At 37.6% G+C, this 18,428-nt stretch overlaps 1 protein-coding gene and 1 pseudogene across 2 annotated transcripts in view; both read left to right on the forward strand.

Moving 5' to 3' along the window:
• The window catches only part of PLPPR1 (phospholipid phosphatase related 1), a 268,878-nt gene that overhangs the window by 59,770 nt on the left and 190,680 nt on the right, over nt 1-18,428 (forward strand). The gene's annotated exons all lie outside the window — the stretch shown is intronic.
• LOC114235863 (5S ribosomal RNA) lies at nt 3,949-4,067 on the forward strand (annotated as a pseudogene).

The raw sequence follows: 18,428 nt of genomic DNA on the forward strand, positions 1-18,428 counted from the left end.
GGATTGAGCTATGTATAAAAACCTGGGAATCCTACTAAAATTTCCCTTCAAGTTAATACTGATCCATTAATCAACACTCTCAGTTATTAATATGCCATCACCAAAGCCATGTGGAAAATGTGAATGATAATGTAATCACCAGGAAATCTTGAAAGCTAGATTTAATATTTCAGAGAAATCCATTCATTCATTTATTCACTCAATTAAGTGCCCACTTCATATGGAGCCCTGACATTTTAAACTGATATTTTGGTAATGGCAGCTATAATAGAGCTTTGAAATTTCAGAATGTCAAGCTTCTGTCCACCCAGAAGTCATGTAATTAGTTTCTTGTCTGTTTTGATACATTCAGAAAATATATCATAGTCACTGATCAATTTTGTATTTGATCCTGGGTCCTTCTGCTTTAACTTTAGAATTTCCATTCATCGACTCATCTGACATGTAAGTGCATTGCTGTGGTGGGTGCTTCCATCTTCCTGGCTAAATAAAATGGATATTGTGACCATCTCTTTTCATTAGGTCAGCTATGCTGCTTTAGCATCCCAGAAGAAGCAGTCAAGGCTCTAGAATGCATGAATGATTGGAATCTGTGAATCATTGCCAGTGTTCCTGGATCTTTTACCAAGGGGGTGGCCCTGAACAAGTGCCAGATATCAGCGCAGATCAGTTCCCAGTTGCACTGGGATACTTTATTTAAAACTACAGTTTTTCCAAAAGTGTGATAAGGACATACTTCCTTTCTTTCCAACCCCCTGTTCAAGTGATCATCAAATCTTGTCATTTTTTTCTACCTCTTAACTCTCTTTGGTGTTTGTCTTCCCATCTCCATCCTTCTTGCTACTACTTTATCTAGATTATCATCATCTTCCGTCTGAATTGCAGCCAGAATATTCTAGCAGGGCTCCCTTCTTCCTGCCTTGCCTTCCTCCTGATATTGTTCACAATGTAGCAAGAGCGATATTTCTAAAACATAAATCAACTCAAGTCATTCTCCTGCTCAAAAACCTTCAGTAGCTCCCTGTTGCCTACAGATGTAGGCCTAATCTTTTATCAAGACATTCAAGGCCATTTGTGATTTGGTTCTAACCTTCCTCTATTGCATGACCTTTCCCCATTCTCTGTATAGTTCCTTTGGCTCCCTCCATTTCCTTGAATGTATTACCTTTGCACTTGCTAGTGTTCTGTCTGAATACCCTACTTTCTCCGTCTTCTGGCTGACTACCCAAGAGTCCATGCAAACACATCAGAGATGCTCCCTGGGACACCCCTGCCTCACCAGACCCAGGCAGAATTGGACATTCCTTCCTTTTGTTTTTATGTTTCTTTAAATTAGGCTATTAGCAGATTACTTCTCTCTTGAGTTAAGGGGTTATGATTTTATTTTGTCTATCCCTAACAACTGAAACATAGCAGGTGCGTACTATATATTTGTTGAGTTAATTCATAAATACCATCACACTAGAAAACACTTATGTGGTCCTTATTCTGGATCAGGCACTGTTCTAAGCACTCTATACATGTTACCTATTTAAGGAGTGAATGTGTACAGCCTGGTGGCCTCTTTGGTTCATATGCGCTGCCTATGACTTAAGTGTCACAGAAATGTGAAACCCACTCTAGCAGCCCTTCTGTCACCAATTTGAACCCCCATTTCCTTGCTTCTACTTTTCTCAGCTCACTAATGACATCCCTGAACGCTTCAGTCTATCTCAGTTCTAAAAACAATCCGCTGTTAAGGCAGGAAGTTTCAAGAAGCCCCAGTCCTCCTCCCCAATGAGTGGTAGTGTCAGGCCCAAGCAGTGACCACAAGTTCCAAGCCGTGCTGTCAGTGGCTTTGCAGCCCATCTGACCCAGAGTGTGGTATCTGAACAGTGACCCTATAATCTGTGTTTATCAAGCTCTCTATTCCTTTCTCAGACCTTGAAATTGTCCATCCTGGAATTGTCCCCTTGTACCCAGTTTTCTAACTTCAATATTCCCTCGTCCTCTATTCCTCAGGTGCCTCAATCAGTGGGACTAAACTTCTGACTTAGTCCCTATTCCAAGGGGCTTAGTCATTAAATGACTTTCTCAAGATCACATAGCCAGTAAGTGGTGGAACCAAGATTCAAATTAGTAACATTCTGATTCCAAACATAAAATAGCTCTTTCTCTGTAAATTGGAGGAAGAAACACTTGGGACAAGCACAGAAGTGTTTCTGGGCCCCTAAAGGAGGTTGAGTTCATGCTAAGTGCTCAATCAGTACTCCTTGTTTTGGATGTTGATCTAGTATCACTGCATAAGCCTCTCTTATTGATTGCGGCCAAGGCAATGATAAAATTATGAAGTGGAACCAATCAAAAGCTTCTCTGAACTTGGAAAGCCTTGTAGGTATATAACTGGGGGTTGCCAAAGGCGACAGAAGATGTGGTTAAAAGCACATTCAAACCCAGTGAAAGGCTGACAGTTGCTGGAACAACTTTCCCCAAGTAGGTGAGGGTATTTGAGTGTGGGGAACAGATATAAATTCCGTGTAAACAATGGTGAGCTTGAGCTGCCCTGAGGTCACAGAAACTGTGAGGCAGCTGATGAGCCAGGAGAGGCTACAAAGGGAGAGACACAGCAACGGCATCAGGAGAGAGGGCAGGTGCCATAGGAGACCAAGTCAAGGGGAACCTTTCTAAAGAAGATACCATCCTCACGATGGGAAGTGGCTAGAGCAGAAGATAACCCTTCATCTATAGCAGGGGTTGGTTAGCAGTGCATATGGGGTGGGCACAGCAGTTTCTGAATGAGTGAGCATACAACTGAATGGTCCCATGGACGTGAAAGTGAGCACGTGTGATCTGAATAAGCACCTTTAACATCAGAATGGGCTTGTGAAACATCTGTGTGCGTTGTGAAACATGTATGAACATGTGTAAGGTCTGAGTGAACAGGTATTGATATATTATCTGAAAAAGGGTAGGTGACATCTAAACACGTGAGTGTGGAAGATCAAAATGAATAGTTTAACATATGGAAGATTTAGGTAAGCATTTTTAACAACACAGCGAACATGTGTATCATCTCAGCGAGCATGTGTAGTGTCTGATGAGAGTTTGTGATGTCTCAGTTGTGACTTTCTGAATAAGCACGAGCATGATCTGAATATCAGTGTGTAATGTTTGAGCTATTTACTATCTAAATGAATCTGTTTTTAAAACAACTAACATGTGTAACATTTTAGTGAACGTGTGTGTCACCTGTGTTAGTAGAACATATGAATGAGGATGTGTAACATCTAAGTTGGTGGGTCTCAAAATTGAGCGTGTGCCAGAATCACCTACAGGACTTGTTAAGCACACATTGCTGGGAACTCTTCCCCAGAGTTTCTGAATCAGAAGGTCTGGGGTTAGGCCCAAGAATATGCATTCAGATGATCCTGGTGCTGCTGGTCTGGGAACCACATTTTGAGAACTACTGTTTTAAGTATGAGTGATACCTATGTGTAGCGTTTCAGTGAGCTGATTAACAGCTACATGGGCACATGGCAGATCTAAGTGAACACATGTAACATTTAAGGGACATATGTATCACCTGAACAAACACTGTGAAAGCTATACAAGCACACGTAACATTGGAATGATGTGTGAGGAACATAAGTGAACCTCAATATGTTTGCAAAAACATCTGAATAAGTGTGTATAAATATGAGGACACATGGAATATCTGAATGAGTGTGAGTACCATCTGAGTAGATATATCTGGACGGTGTGTATGTGTTTTACATCTGAAGGCACTCATTGTCCATATGACTAGATAGACATCTGTGCAAATAATTACCATGCATTCTGGAAAATGCAGCAATGAGTGTCCAGGGAATAAAGATGCACAAGAAACAGTAGCTACACTAGGAGCAGAAGCTACTAGAGGAGAATGGAGGTGGAAGATGACCTGTGAGGTCTGTTTTAAGGACTGATTAGGTCTATAGCTACACCACCCTGAATGTGCTGCTTCTCATCTGATCTTAGAAGCTAAGCAGGGTCGGGCTTGGCTAGTATTTGGATGGGAGACCACCTGGGAATACCCAGTGCTGTAGGCTTTTTTTTTTTTTAAGCTGATTAGGAATTCTCTAGAATGACAGGAGGAGGTAGGTGGGGAAAGTCTTTCTGTAAGAGGGCACAGCATAAGCAAAGGCATAACACAGAATAGCTTGGTGTGTTTGGGGAACCAAAAGTAGTTTGGGATTTCGAGAATAAAATATGATGTGGGAGCAGGGGCTGAGGCTAGAGGGTTCCCAATGGATCAGATCATGAAGATCCTTATGAGTCATGATACAGAATACGGTGTTCTTTTCCTCCCAGTAAATGATACAAAATCAATGAATTAGTTTTAGGCAGGGGATTAATGTCATGGGTTTATGTTCAGAAATATCACTCTGGAGCGTGAATGGAAGATAGATTGGGAATGGAGCAGGAAGTCTACTACAACGTCTGTTATATTTACGACAGATGATGAGGTCTTAAACTATAACAAATGCAGTGGAAAATAAGGGACAAAATTAGGATCTATTTTAGGAGATAAAAGTCCACAGGACTTGTGGACCTGTGCACTGGTGGGTCATGAGTCTCAGGTGGAAGGAATGGGAGAGACGGAATATGGGAGAATGGATTGGAAAGAATCATATATTTGGTATTAGATACCTTCAATTTAGGTGCTTCTTCGACATTCAGAGAGGGATGTTGTACACTTGGGTCTGGAGCTCAGGGGACAGTCCAGGCCAAAGACAGAAATTTGGAAATGATTAGTTAGTGATAACTACACTCATGGGAATGGCCAGACGTTGGTGAGAAGACTAAAGAGCAAAGAGGCCAAAGATGGGGAAGCCCAGGATCATCAGCATTTGAGGGGTAGGCAAATGAAGACTCAAGCAGAAGGAAATTAGGTGGAATGTTAAAAAGGTAGAGGCATGCAGAATCATGTGACCTCATGAAACATCGAGTTCCTTTAAAAGTTGGGGTAAATCCATTTCATTTAAATAATTTGCCGATGGTTCTGGATTGAGAGTGGGCATTTCAAGAGGGAGTCCCGCGTTCCATCCTGGCTGTGCTACTAGGTACTTTTGTGGCCTTGGTTCATTGATTTGAGTCTCTGGGCCTCAGTTTTAAAATATGAAAAATGATAAGGCAATCTTGACTGTGAGAGAACAAGAGCTTGGTAGTTTCTGTTTTGCCCGTGAACAAGAGTTTAAAGACTGTCCTTGGAACTCTTGTTAACAAGGGCAAGTTCTGGAGTTGCTCAGTCCTGGGTTAAAATCCTGAAGGCATTCATTTCCTAGTTCTTTGACCCTGGGTAAATTACTTAATCCCTCTAAGCCTCAGTTTCCTATAAAATAAGTCAAACAGTAGTGGGTTGTTTTTGTGTGAGTATTTAAAGAGACAAGCCACCTAAACTGCTTAGCACAATGCCTGGTACAGAGTAAGTGTTCAAACAAACAAACCCATCAACAGCAGCAACAGAACCCACGAATTCATGACAATGGAGGAAGTTAAATTAGATCATCCCTGAAGTCTTTTTCAGCCCAACACTCTTTGTGCCTGTTTCTCTTTTTGTCTGTGATCCTGGAATGAGACACTCAGTAGACATTTATGACCTAAATATTGACTAGGAAGAAGGATTTGGTTTCTGATTTCTGACATATATTACACAGTCAAGAAAAAATAATTCCGATGGAAAAAAAATTGACATAAAATGCAAATACACTAAAAAAAAATATGGCTCACCAGACAGTGCCCCTCCTCCTCTCCCCGTGAGGCATCTGAGGATCCTGTGCTGCACAGAATCCAAAGAGCATCTTCCACTAATGACCTGTAATAAATTGTTTCCTCGATGCATTCACTGGGACAGGTGATTATTTGTTTCTCAAAATATAGCAGTAAAATAAGAAGCAGTCATGGGCTTAGGGAAAATGTGGTGGCTGATTATTCCTCTTCCTTTTTTTTTTTTTTAACATCTTTATTGGAGTATAATTGCTTTATTGTTGTGTTAGTTTCTGCTGTATAGTGAAGTGAATCAGCTATATGTGTACATATATCCCCATATCCCCGCCCTCTTGTGTCTCCCTCCCACTCTCCCTATCCCACCCCTCTAGGTGGTCACAAAGCACCGAGCTGATCTCCCTGTACTATGCAGCTGCTTCCCACTAGCTATCTATTTTACATTTGGTAGTGTATATATGTTCATGCCACGCTCTCACTTCGTCCCAGCTTACCCTTCCCCCTCCCCGTGTCCTCAAGTCCATTCTCTACATCTGCGTCTTTATTCCTGTCCTGCCCCTAGGTTCTTCATATCCATTTTTTTAAATTAGATTCAATATATATGTGTTTTTGTTTTTCTCTTTCTGACTTACTTCACTCTGTATGACAGACTCTAAGTCCATCCACCTCATTATAAATAACTCAATTTCGTTTCTTTTATGGCTGAGTAATATTCCATTGTATATATGTGCCACATCTTCTTTATCCATTCATCTGTTGATGGACATCTAGGTTGCTTCCATGTCCTGGCTATTGTAAATAGTGGTGCAGTGAACACTGTGGTACATGACTCTTTGAATTATGGTTTTCTCAGGGTATATGCCCAGTAGTGGGATTGCTGAGTCATATGGTAGTTCTATTTTTAGTTTTTTAAGGAACGTCCATACTGTTCCCTAGTGGCTGTATCAATTAACATTCCCACCAACAGTGCAAGAGGGTTCCCTTTTCTCCACACGGTCTCCAGCATTTATTGTTGGTAGATTTTTTTTTCTCTCTTTCTTTTTAACATCTTTACTGGAGTATAATTGCTTTACAATGGTGTGTTAATTTCTGCTTTATAACAAGGTGAATCAGCTATACATATACATATATCCCCATATCTCCTCCCTCTTGCATCTCCCTCCCACCCTCCCCATCCCACCCCTCTAGGTGGTCACAAAGCACCGAGCTGATCTCCCTGTGCTATGCAGCTGCTTCCCACTAGCTATCGATTTTACATTTGGTAGTGTATATATGTCCATGCCACTCTCTCACTTTGTCCCAGCTTACCCTTCCCCCTCCCCGTGTCCTCAAGTCCATTCTCTAGTAGGTCTGCGTCTTTATTTCCTGTCCTGCCTCTAGGTTCTTCATGACCTTTTTTTTTTTTTTTAGATTCCATATATATGTGTTAGCATACTGTATTTGTTTTTCTCTTTCTGACTTACTTCACTCTGTATGACAGTCTCTAGGTCCATCCACCTCACTACAAATAACTCAATTTCGTTTCTTTTTATGGCTGAGTAATATTCCTTTGTATATATGTGCCACATCTTCTTTATCCATTCATCTGTTGATGGACACTTAGGTTGCTTCCATGTCCTGGCTATTATAAATAGAGCTGCCATGAACATTGTGGTACATGACCCTTTTTGAATTATTGTTTTCTCAGGCTATATGCCCAGTAGTAGGATTGCTACTAGTAGTGGGATTGCTGGGTCGTATGGTAGTTCTATTTTTAGATTTTTAAGGAATCTCCATACTGTTCTCCATAGTGGCTGTATCAATTTACATTCCCACCAACAGTGCAAGAGGGTTCCCTTTTCTCCACACCCTCTCCAGCATTTATTGTTTGTAGATTTGTTGATGATGGCCATTCTGACTGGTGTGAGGTGATACCTAATTGTAGTTTTGATTTGCATTTCTCTTATGATTAATGATATTGAGCATTCTTTCATGTGTTTGTTGGCAATCTGTATATCTTCTTTGGAGAAATGTCTATTTAGGTCTTCTGCCCATTTTTGGATTGAGTTATTTGTTTTCTTGATATTGAGCTGCATGAGCTGCTTGTATATTTTGGAGATTAATCCTTTGTCAGTTGCTTCATTTGCAAATATTTTCTCCCATTCTGAGGGTTGTCTTTCCATCTTGTTTATGGTTTCCTTTGCTGTGCAAAAGCTTCTAAGTTTCATTAGGTCCCATTTGTTTTTATTTCCATTTCTCTAGGAGGTGGGTCAAAAAGGATCTTGCTGTGATTTATGTCAAAGAGTGTTTTTCCTATATTTTCCTCTAAGAGTTTTATAGTGTCTGGTCTTACATTTAGGTCTTTAATCCATTTTGAATTTATTTTAGTGTATGGTGTTAGGAAGTGTTCTAATTTCATTCTTTTACATGTAGCTGTCCAGTTTTCCCAGCACCACTTATTGAAGAGGCTGTCTTTTCTCCATTGTATATTCTTGCCTCCTTTATCAAGGAAAAGGTAATCATAGGTGTGTGGGTTTATCTCCAGGCTTTCTATCCTGTTCCATTGATCTGTATTTCTGTTTTTGTGCCAGTACCATACAGTCTTGATTACTGTAGCTTTGTAGTACAGTCTGAAGTCCAGGAGCCTGATTCCTCCAGCTCCGTTTTTCTTTCTCAAGGTTGCTTTGGCTATTTGGGGTTTTTTGTGTTTCCATACAAATTGTGAAATTTTTTTGTTCTACTTCTGTGAAAATTGCCATTGGTATTTTGATAGGGATTGCACTGAAGATGTAGATTGCTTTGGGTAGTATAGTCATTTTCACAATATTGATTCTTCCAATCCAAGAACATGGTCTATCTCTCCATCTGTTTGTATCATCTTTAATTTCTTTCATCAGTATCTTATAGTTTTCTGAGTACAGGTCTTTTGTCTCCTTAGGTAGGTTTATTCCTAGGTATTTTATTCTTTTTGTTGCAATGGTAAATGGGAGTGTTTCCTTAATTTCTCTTTCAGATTTTTCATCATTAGTGTATAGGAATGCAAGAGATTTCTGTGCATTAATTTTGTATCCTGCTACTTTACCAAATTCATTGACTAGCTCTAGTAGTTTTCTGGTAGCATCTTTAGGATTCTCTATGTATAGTATCATGTCATCTGCAAACAGTGACAGCTTTACTTCTTCTTTTCTGATTTGGATTCCTTTTATTTCTTTTTCACCTCTGATTGCTGTGGCTAAAACTTCCAAAGCTATGTTGAATAATAGTGGTGAGAATGGGCATCCTTGTCTTGTTCCTGATTTTAGAGGAAATGGTTTCAGTTTTTCACCATTAAGAACAATGTTGGCTGTGGCTTTGTCATATATGGTCTTTATTATGTTGAGGTAGGTCCCCTCTATGCCTACTTTCTGGAGAGTTTTTATCATAAATGGGTGTTGAATTTTGTTGAAAGCTTTTTCTGCATCTATTGAGATGATCATATGGTTTTTATTCTTCAGTTTGTTAATAAGGTGTATCACATTGATTGATTTGCATATATTGAAGAATCCTTGCATTCCTAGGATAAGCCCCATTTGATCATGTTGTATGATCCTTTTAATGTGCTGTTGGATTCTGTTTGCTAGTATTGTGTTGTATTGTGTTCCTTTTATCACACCTGGTCAGAGCGTCTCATTACTTCCTTTATGAGAATCGCATGGTTAGCATTTTTTCATATGTACATTATCTAGAAAAATGTGAGATGGACAAAAAGTGGGTTATTAACATGGATCCCCGACTAAATTTAGGACCCAGCAAGGTGGAAAGATAAAGAAGTCTGACTCAAAGCCTGTGGCACAGGGAAAGTGAGAAGATGAGATCTCACCTTTGTGGTGACAGTGTCTGTTTTGCAATGCAAAACCATCCTCACCTCCATGAAAAGGGAGGCTAAAGAGACCAAGTGGATTAAAGGCTGCACCCAGGAAAGGAGTAAGAGTTGGGTTTTACCTTCTGCTCATTTTATTTTTATTTGTGAAAAAACCTAGAATTTCATTTCAAGGTATTATTTGAGTTGCTTGCCTCTGTATAAGTCCTCCACCCTAATTCCTCACACTTTGCCCAGCTTACCTGCTTGAAATACAACCTCGTTGCTCTCAAACCCTGAAAACACTATAATTATTATGTAAATGTATTTTGGAACACACATTTTTATATGCTAGCATTTAAGAAATTTTAAGGAACTATAGTCTGATAATATATGGGATAGACTTAAAGACAGTTTGTCAGAGATAATTTACTCTTTGTTCTGTGTGTGTGTGTGTGTGTGTATGTGTCTGTGTTTAGTTTTGATCATAGTTCACATTTATTGAGCATTTTGAATCCCGGTGGTTTTCCAAGTTCTTTATCATCCTCACAGTTAGGACCCCATTCTTTTTGTTTTTTACATCTTTATTGGAGGATAATTGCTTTACAATGTTGTGTTAGTTTCTGCTGTATAACAAAGTGAATCAGCTATATGTATACATATATCCCCATATCCCCTCCCTCTTGTGTCTCCCTCCCACCCTTCCTATCCCACCCTAGTTCTTATGTGGTCACAGAGGTGGTCACAAAGCACCAAGCTGATCTCCCTGTGCTCTGTAGCTGCTTCCCACTAGCTATCTATTTTACATTTGGTAGTGTATATATGTCCATGCCACTCTCTCACTTTGTCCCAGCTTACCCTCCCCTGCCCCCGTGTCCTCAAGTCCATTCTCTACATAGGACCCCATTCTTAAGACTCCTAGGATACTGTTAGAGCCCACAGTTAGGACAATTATTTCCCCCATTCTGTAGTTGAGAGAACTGAGGTTAGTTATGCAAAGTTATTCACCCAAAGTCACATAGCTAGATAGTGGTGGAGTAGGATTTGAACACAGGTCTGCCTGATTCCCAAACCCACTCTTTGAGCCACTGCACAGTACTTGTGCTTACAAAAAAGCATATGCAAGTAAATTAAACCTTAAGAAATGCACATTCTTTTACCCATTGCTGCTTGTGTTTTGCTTAGCTTGCTGCAGCCACTTTGTGCATTCCTTTATTATAATACTTATTGCTTTGTATTATAATTAGGTTATGTTTCTTTCATTCTTTACTGGTGGTTCTTGACTTTTCTTGTGTGGTAAGGGATGGTACTGGCAGTCATGAACCCCTTTGAGGACTTATCAATGTTTGGACCTCTCTCAAGCAAAATGTGTGTGCATTTAGACTGGGTTAATGCTCTAGTGATTACTTATGTAACATTATATATTTCCCCCATCAAAATATAATTTGAGTGTTCTTAGATTTTCCAGACCTATGAGATCACTCTTTTATTTAGTATCTTAATACTAAATACTTCATAAAGGAAATCTAGTCCCCTTCTGAAAACATCTGAGTGTTTGCTATAAATGCTTCTGAGTTTTTGTTGTCATATGTCACCTCTGGGTCCAGCTGCATGCAGCTCCAGAACCAGCTTTGGAGAATGGGTGACACGCTTAGTAAGGACCTGAGGATAGCTTGAGGTAATTTAAGAAGGGACAAAAAGGAAAAACTAATAGTTGAGCATCAGACACAACTCTTCCTCAAATTTCTTATTGGATACTTTACCTGATATATGGCCATCTTGTTGAGGAAACAGAATAAATGGATGAATGAAAGAATAAATCTATAGACCCTTTAGATATTAATGAACTGGGTAGTTCCAACCAACCCTTACACAAGACTGTAAGGTCCTTAAGGGCAAAGATTTCTTCTACATTCTTCACCACTCTATACCCATAAACTGATGCTCAAAAACTATTTGTTAAATATATTAATAGAATAAATCCACGAACCCACATACATTGGTACACTAAAGAGAAGATTAGCTCCTCTTTTTTAAACTTCTTCCTTTAAAACCAGGCTAGAAGCCCTTAAAAGAATATTTCCAAATACAAGAGCATTACTCCTCCCAAAGAGAATTCTGCCATCACCTCTTTAATGCTGTTTATAGAATACCACTCTTTCCCACTTATCACATTTCTAGTTATTCTATCTTTTCCATAGACTATAAGCTTATATACTTGATGAGGGTAGGAACCACTACTTTATCTGTATACCATTGTATTTCCAGGTTTTAGATGGAGATAATAAATATTTGTTGAGGGAGACTTATTGTATCAATGAATGGATGATTAAATCAACCAGTTGATCCATCCATGAACCATGGGTTGGCTTAGATTGTAAACATCTTGCAAAGGCTTATTCCATTTTGTATTCCTGACCTATACCATAGAATCTGGCACAGAGTAGGTGTTTGATAGATGCTTGTTGAATGAAATAAACACATGCATAAATGACAGTCTTGGGTAAGTAGTGTGATTCGATAATTTATTGTCCAACTTGGGACTCTTTGTTCCTGAAGGCAGGCACCATTTGTAATTATGCCAGGATATCAGGCATAGACCAGAACTTCCCAGACACACTGGGAAATTTGGTCACCCTATGGATCAAGATGTTACCAACAAAGTAGATTTTTGTTTAGGGAAAATAAAAGCCAATTCATTGCAGTGCAGTTCCCCTGAACATTTTTTAAATACCACCCCATGCCATAAATTAACTCTAAATAATTAAGCTACACATATTATTTACTTTGGAAGTCCCAAGATCCTTCCTATCTCCAAGAGGTCCTAAAAACTGGAGGGCAGGCTCAAAACATCCCAGAGAGCAATTGGGCATTTGCCTGCCGGCCGGAGGGGTAAATTGTTATATAACGATTTGCATTTTTGCTTTTTTAACCTATGGAAAGAGAATAAACATTCCCCTGGGAATACTGCTCTCCTAACCCTCTTGCTTACCGCAAATGTTCCCAGCCTGCTTTGGTCTGAAGTTTCTTCCTAAGGCGTCTCTGGATCGTAGTGCAGCCTTCACCTCTATCCACTTTAGGATTAGATCCATTTATGTAGCTCAGACTAGAACTAGCTAGTCTCCAGAGCCCATGGTGTTGGGAATGAACTGGGGCTACAATTGCATTCTGGTTTATGGGCTTCAACTCCCATTTGTGGACTGCAGAATCCTCTGATCAAACTAACTTTCAGGCAGCGTGGAAGAGTGACTTTAGAGTTAGAAGAAAAGGCTGTGGGCTAAAGTCATACTCTGCTCTTCAGATGTTTGTGTGAACCTGAGGAATTCATGTAACCTTTCTGAGCCCCTTTTTACTCCTATGAAAAGAAGTTATGTTGTGAAGGTTACAATATTAAGGGAACCTTAATGTGAAGGTGCTTTATAAACTGTAAGGGACAGTACAGAAACTGTGAAGGCCTAAACAGATAAACAGATAAACATCTTGTAGCTGCTCTGGACATCATCAGTGATAACATTAGGATGCTGCCGGGTTCTACACTACTGTTTGTCCTTCTCTTTAGAAAACAGTTAATAATGTCAGTGAAGTCCAATAAGTTAATTTTGCCTATTTTTTAACTTGACATTAATGAAATTATATTGTACATATTCTTGGATTTTATTTCTTCTTACCGTAATATTCCTGTAATTTAATTCTATTTCGTATTGCTCTGTATGGTCAAAATTCACCCATCTTCAATGCTATTAAGTATTTCATGGCTTTGTTTTCTTTTTTGTTATTGTTATTACACACAATAGTCCTATGAACATTCTTTAACTTGTGTCCTTGTGTGAAAGTGCAAGAATTTAAGGGAAAATTTTGAGTTGTAAATAATTCACATCTTTAGTTTTACTAGGTTATGTCTAATTATTTTCTTCAATGGGTAAAATAAATTGAAATACCACTAGGAGCATGTGAATTTTCTAATTCCTACATATCCTAGCCAACACTTGATATTGTTCAGCTTTTAAATATTTGCTAATCTGGTGGTTATAAATGGTACTGTATTATGGTTTCAGTTTATATTTTCCTGATTACAAAGAGGGTAATTATTATTTAATACATTTATCCACTATTTGGATTCCCTACTCTGAAGTACCTAGTCACGTCTTCTGCCTATTTTTCTACTTGATTGTCTTTTTCTTATTGATTTGTTGGTGTTCTTTATATTTTTGGGGCACTAATGAATTGTTAGTTATATGTGTGGCAAATATCTTCTCTCAACTTGTGGTTTGAGTTTCAGCGCATTTTTAAAAAATTTTTATGCTGGAAGAAGTTTTTATTTTTTCCCCTGTGTGATCAAATTTAACTATTTCTTTTAATTGTCAACCCATTTGTGTCATATTTAAGAAAACATATACTACCTTGGCTCATAAAATATTCTCCTGTATTGTCCTCTAAACGCTGTAGAATTTTGCCTTTTGCATTTAAGTCTTAAATCTACTTGGAATTAATTATGGTATATGATATGAGATGGGACAAATTTAATTTAATTTTTCCTATGGATAACTAGTCCAAATGCCTGTTTTATGGAAAGGCCATTCTTTTCTATAGATTTTCAGTGCAGGCTCATATTTCCATGTATCTGTGGGTCTGTATTTCCAAGTAGCATTTTAAAAAGAGAAACTGAATCATCCTCATTGAAGCTCTCATTTACTGAGAGCTTAGTTTGGGCTAGGAACTCTGCTAAAAGCTGTTTATATGCATTGTTTTATTTGCCCTTCAAATAATCCTGTTGAGATCGGTAGGCACTATTCATTTTATCCCCATTTTACTGATGAGTAAACTGAATATCATACATGAATTATATAAATTAAGTAATCAGCTTTTCCTACTAAGGAGTAGAGACTAGCAATGAACTCTATATTAAAGACATGTTTATTTTGCAAGGCACCATTTTGGTTTGAGAAATCAGAATGTATCCTTAAAACCTTGAGTTTTCATTAGTTATCTATTGAGAACCTACTGTATAGTGCAGGGAACTCTACTCAGTGCTCTGTGGTGACCTAAATGAGAAGGAAATCCAAAAAAGAGGGGATATACGTATACATATATGATTCACTTTGCTATACAGTATAAACTAACACAATATTGTAAAGCAACTATACTCCAAAAAAAAAAAAAACCCTGAGTTTTTAAAAATGCCTTTTTGAAGCTTTAAATTTTATTTCAATTACAGTTGGGAAAATGATTATAAGCACACTTCCTGCTCACCTCTGCTCCTGCCATGCCATCTCAAAAAGCTTTTTATGGAGTATTTTGCCAGAATCTGCTCCTTTTATAGGGGTTAATGCATTCATTTAACTGTGCAAACAGACTGTTCTCTGATGTAAATTCATGTAAGGAATGAAGCAAAACTATTTATTATTAATCACAGTTACATTAAATGAATGTGCTTCTTAATGCCTGCAGTCGGGTGATCCAGTCAGCTTTATAGGGCTTTACTATTATTTTTAACATAAGTGATGATTAAAAATGTATTTAATGTATTCACTTCAACCTAAGGCTGGTATATTCAATGTAACATATGTCTAAAAACCCCACTGGACACAAGAATTCCTTTATTATAGAAATTCCACCTGTAGAGGAAATGCCTGATCTCTAGGATTGTTCTCTATTTAGAGACATCTCATCTGTTTATGAAATGACTAAAGTGCGCCCTATAAATAAAATCTGAATGTTCGTATACTTTTGTGTACACACACACACACACAGAATTCCTGCCTCTGGTTCAGTTATTACGGCTAAGTAACATTTTTTGTACCTTTTATACACCTTACCCCACCCACAAAAACATGTAGAATAAAATAAAATCTTAATTGGCCATTAAATTGGAGATTTGTAATATATGCATAACCTTCCTTTTCAGGAAGGTCAGTTGAACTTTGGGAGAGAGCAAATTCCAGAAGACCAAAACTTAGAGAAAAATTTCCTGTTTTTGGTATGTTTTTCCTGTTAGATCTTAGTTTGCTGCAGTTTTTTTCTATATTTTTCATTCTGGCATTTTTTAAATGGGGAGAATCATACAGTCATAACATGTCAGAACTGAATGAGACCTTAGAAATCTTCTCATTCAGAGATCCTCAAAGTATAATTCATGGATCCACAAGACCTTTGCAAGGGGTCCACAAGGTAAAAATTATTTCATAATAATACCAAGATGCTACCTGCATCTTCACTCTCACTAGTGTAAAGTGAGTTTCCCAGAGGCTACGTGGCATGTGTTATCACAACAGATGGAATGTAGACATAGACAAGAGAATCCAGCTGTCTCCCACTTACTAAACATGAAGAAGATTTGCAGCAATGTAGGAGAGCTGCTCTTATAATTGTTTTCTGTTTTGGAAAACCTAGTTATTTTTCAATAATATGTTTTTATGTTAACCTGCATTGGGTTTATTAATGTTACCCTTGAATTAATAAATAGTTTAAAATTTTCTCAGTTTTAATTACCAACATAGTAAAATAGATTGAAATAACCCACAAAACAAAAGCTCTTTTGGGTCCTTAATAATTTTTAAGAGTGTAATGGGATCCTGAGACAAAAAAAAAAGGGAGAAACTTTCATCTACTTTAGCTTAATGCCACCATTTTGCAGTAAAGAAATGGAGACCTAGACTTCCTCAAGTATGTAATTGTTGCATTTAAATCAGCATTTTTTCTCGTCTCTCTTTGACATTGCTAATCGTTTCTCTTGCAGATATGTATCTATGGCGCTGCTGTATGTACTTCTGGCCTGGGGCACAATCATAGCTTCACAGAAAGTATTCAGATATACTCATTGAATCAATGGTTATTATGAATTTTTAGAAATCCTTCTAGTATGTTCTTCAAGGGGTATAGGGAGGAGGTTCCTGCCCAGAGCACTTGGTGTTGATGTTTTAGCATTTCCACAGAAAGATTAAGAGTAAGTTAGTAATCTGCAATCCTACTACCCAGGCATAATCACTGTGAACATTTTTTAGTAATTCTTATTTTTTTAGGCGTGGTTTTGAGAATTTGAGTACTACCCTATATTTTAATGAGTTTTAATCATAATTAACTAGCCATATATAATATATATGGTGGTTTATTCGTGACAGCACTTTCAAAGTTACTTTGAAATCTTGGCACACGCAAACGGCCATTATGTGGAGCTGAGTGACTCTGCTTTGGGGTGGGAAAAGTGGGAAGACTTTGTGTTAAATGATTCTCCCAGCAAAGTATCCCAAACATGTAAACAGTTTGGCCATTGTTAACAGTGCCAAGACACAATAGCTTTTGTTATTGTTTTAAGTTATCATACATAAAAGCAGGAGAATATGAATGTGAAGTGAAGGATATAAATCACAATACAGTTTTTTAGCTAGTGAATTAGTTAGTTGAAGAACGGCAGGGGCAAGATTTTCCCCAGTCTTCAGAATCCATATGATGATTCACTTGAAATTTAGAATTTGAGGTCCAAATTGAATAAGTGATTGATCTCACTCATAATTAAAGAAATACAAATGAAAATACAACATAAATAATGCAGGGTCTTAGCTTTCAGGGTAGCAAGGATTAAAGGATCGCATAATAGTGTTGCTATGAAATGTAAATAAAAATAACCATTTAGAAAAGGCAATATGATGATGTCTAGCAAAATTAAAAGGCATATATCCATTTACTTAACAAATTCCCTCTATACAGAAACATCTATGTAAGTTTGCAAAATACACATACAAGGATGGTATATCATTGTTTGTAATAGCAAAAATTAAATGATGGAAATATGCATCAATGGGGACCATTTTTTAGTAAGCTCTGATATATTCAGGCAACCTAATCTAATGAAATCATTAAGGACTGAGGTAGAGATAGAGGCACTGATCTCCAAGATATCTTGCTAAGATATAGCATGCTTCCATTTGTGTAATGGTGCAGGGTATATGTATAAATTGCATGTATCTCTGTGTATGAATATAAAATTTCTGGGAGAATAAATAAGAAATTGTTTGCAGTAGTTACATCTGAAGGGTGGACTGTAGGTTGGGGTCAGGGAAGAAGGTAAGACAGACTTTTGCTTTTTGATAGATTATGTTCAAGTGTTACTTCTATAATTAAAAACATTTTAATAAAAAGCCTTAAAATTCTTATCTTTTTTGATCCAGCAATACAAATTTAAGGAATTAATCTTATAGAAATAATTATGTATGTATGCAGAGCCCTGGTCCTAAGATGGTCTTTTGGCATTGTTAATAAAGGATTAGAAGTAATATAAGTGACCAGTCACAGAAAATGGGTTACATGAATTATAGTGTGTTATTAAAAATGATATTGTGAGAGAATATTTATACTATATTGTTAGATGGTGCCCCTTAAAGTATGTGCAGTGTAACTCAGATACCTGGGATGAGATGGATCAAAACATGACTAGTGGTAGAATAATGAGTGATTTTTATTTTCTTTTAAAAAAAAAAAAATCTGTATTTCCTAAGTGCTTTAAAAAAAACACAACCCAGGTCATTTTAAGAAAATAAAAATAAAGGCTAAGACATTTAGATATTCCTGCTAAGAGTAAATTAATCTCCTCTTAGCATTGTTAGAACATCTGATTCCATATTTTCATAACCCAACTATTTTCTTAGTTTAGTAATGCTACTTACTGCTTGGCTTACATGCAGTAGAATTCCCGTATAACTGATGCATTCATAAGACCTGTCTATTCAGTAGTCAGTTCCTTTCATAAAAGTATGTTGGAGCTTGTGTAGTGAGATATTTGGGGGACAGTATTTTCCTGTTGTACCTGTATTTGTGTACCTAAGCTATTTTAAATGAGCAATGAGATTCGATATGGTTTGTCAATATTCTGTTG

This window comes from Balaenoptera acutorostrata, chromosome 6 (genome assembly GCF_949987535.1).
Source record: "Balaenoptera acutorostrata chromosome 6, mBalAcu1.1, whole genome shotgun sequence".
Classification (NCBI taxonomy): domain Eukaryota; kingdom Metazoa; phylum Chordata; class Mammalia; order Artiodactyla; family Balaenopteridae; genus Balaenoptera; species Balaenoptera acutorostrata.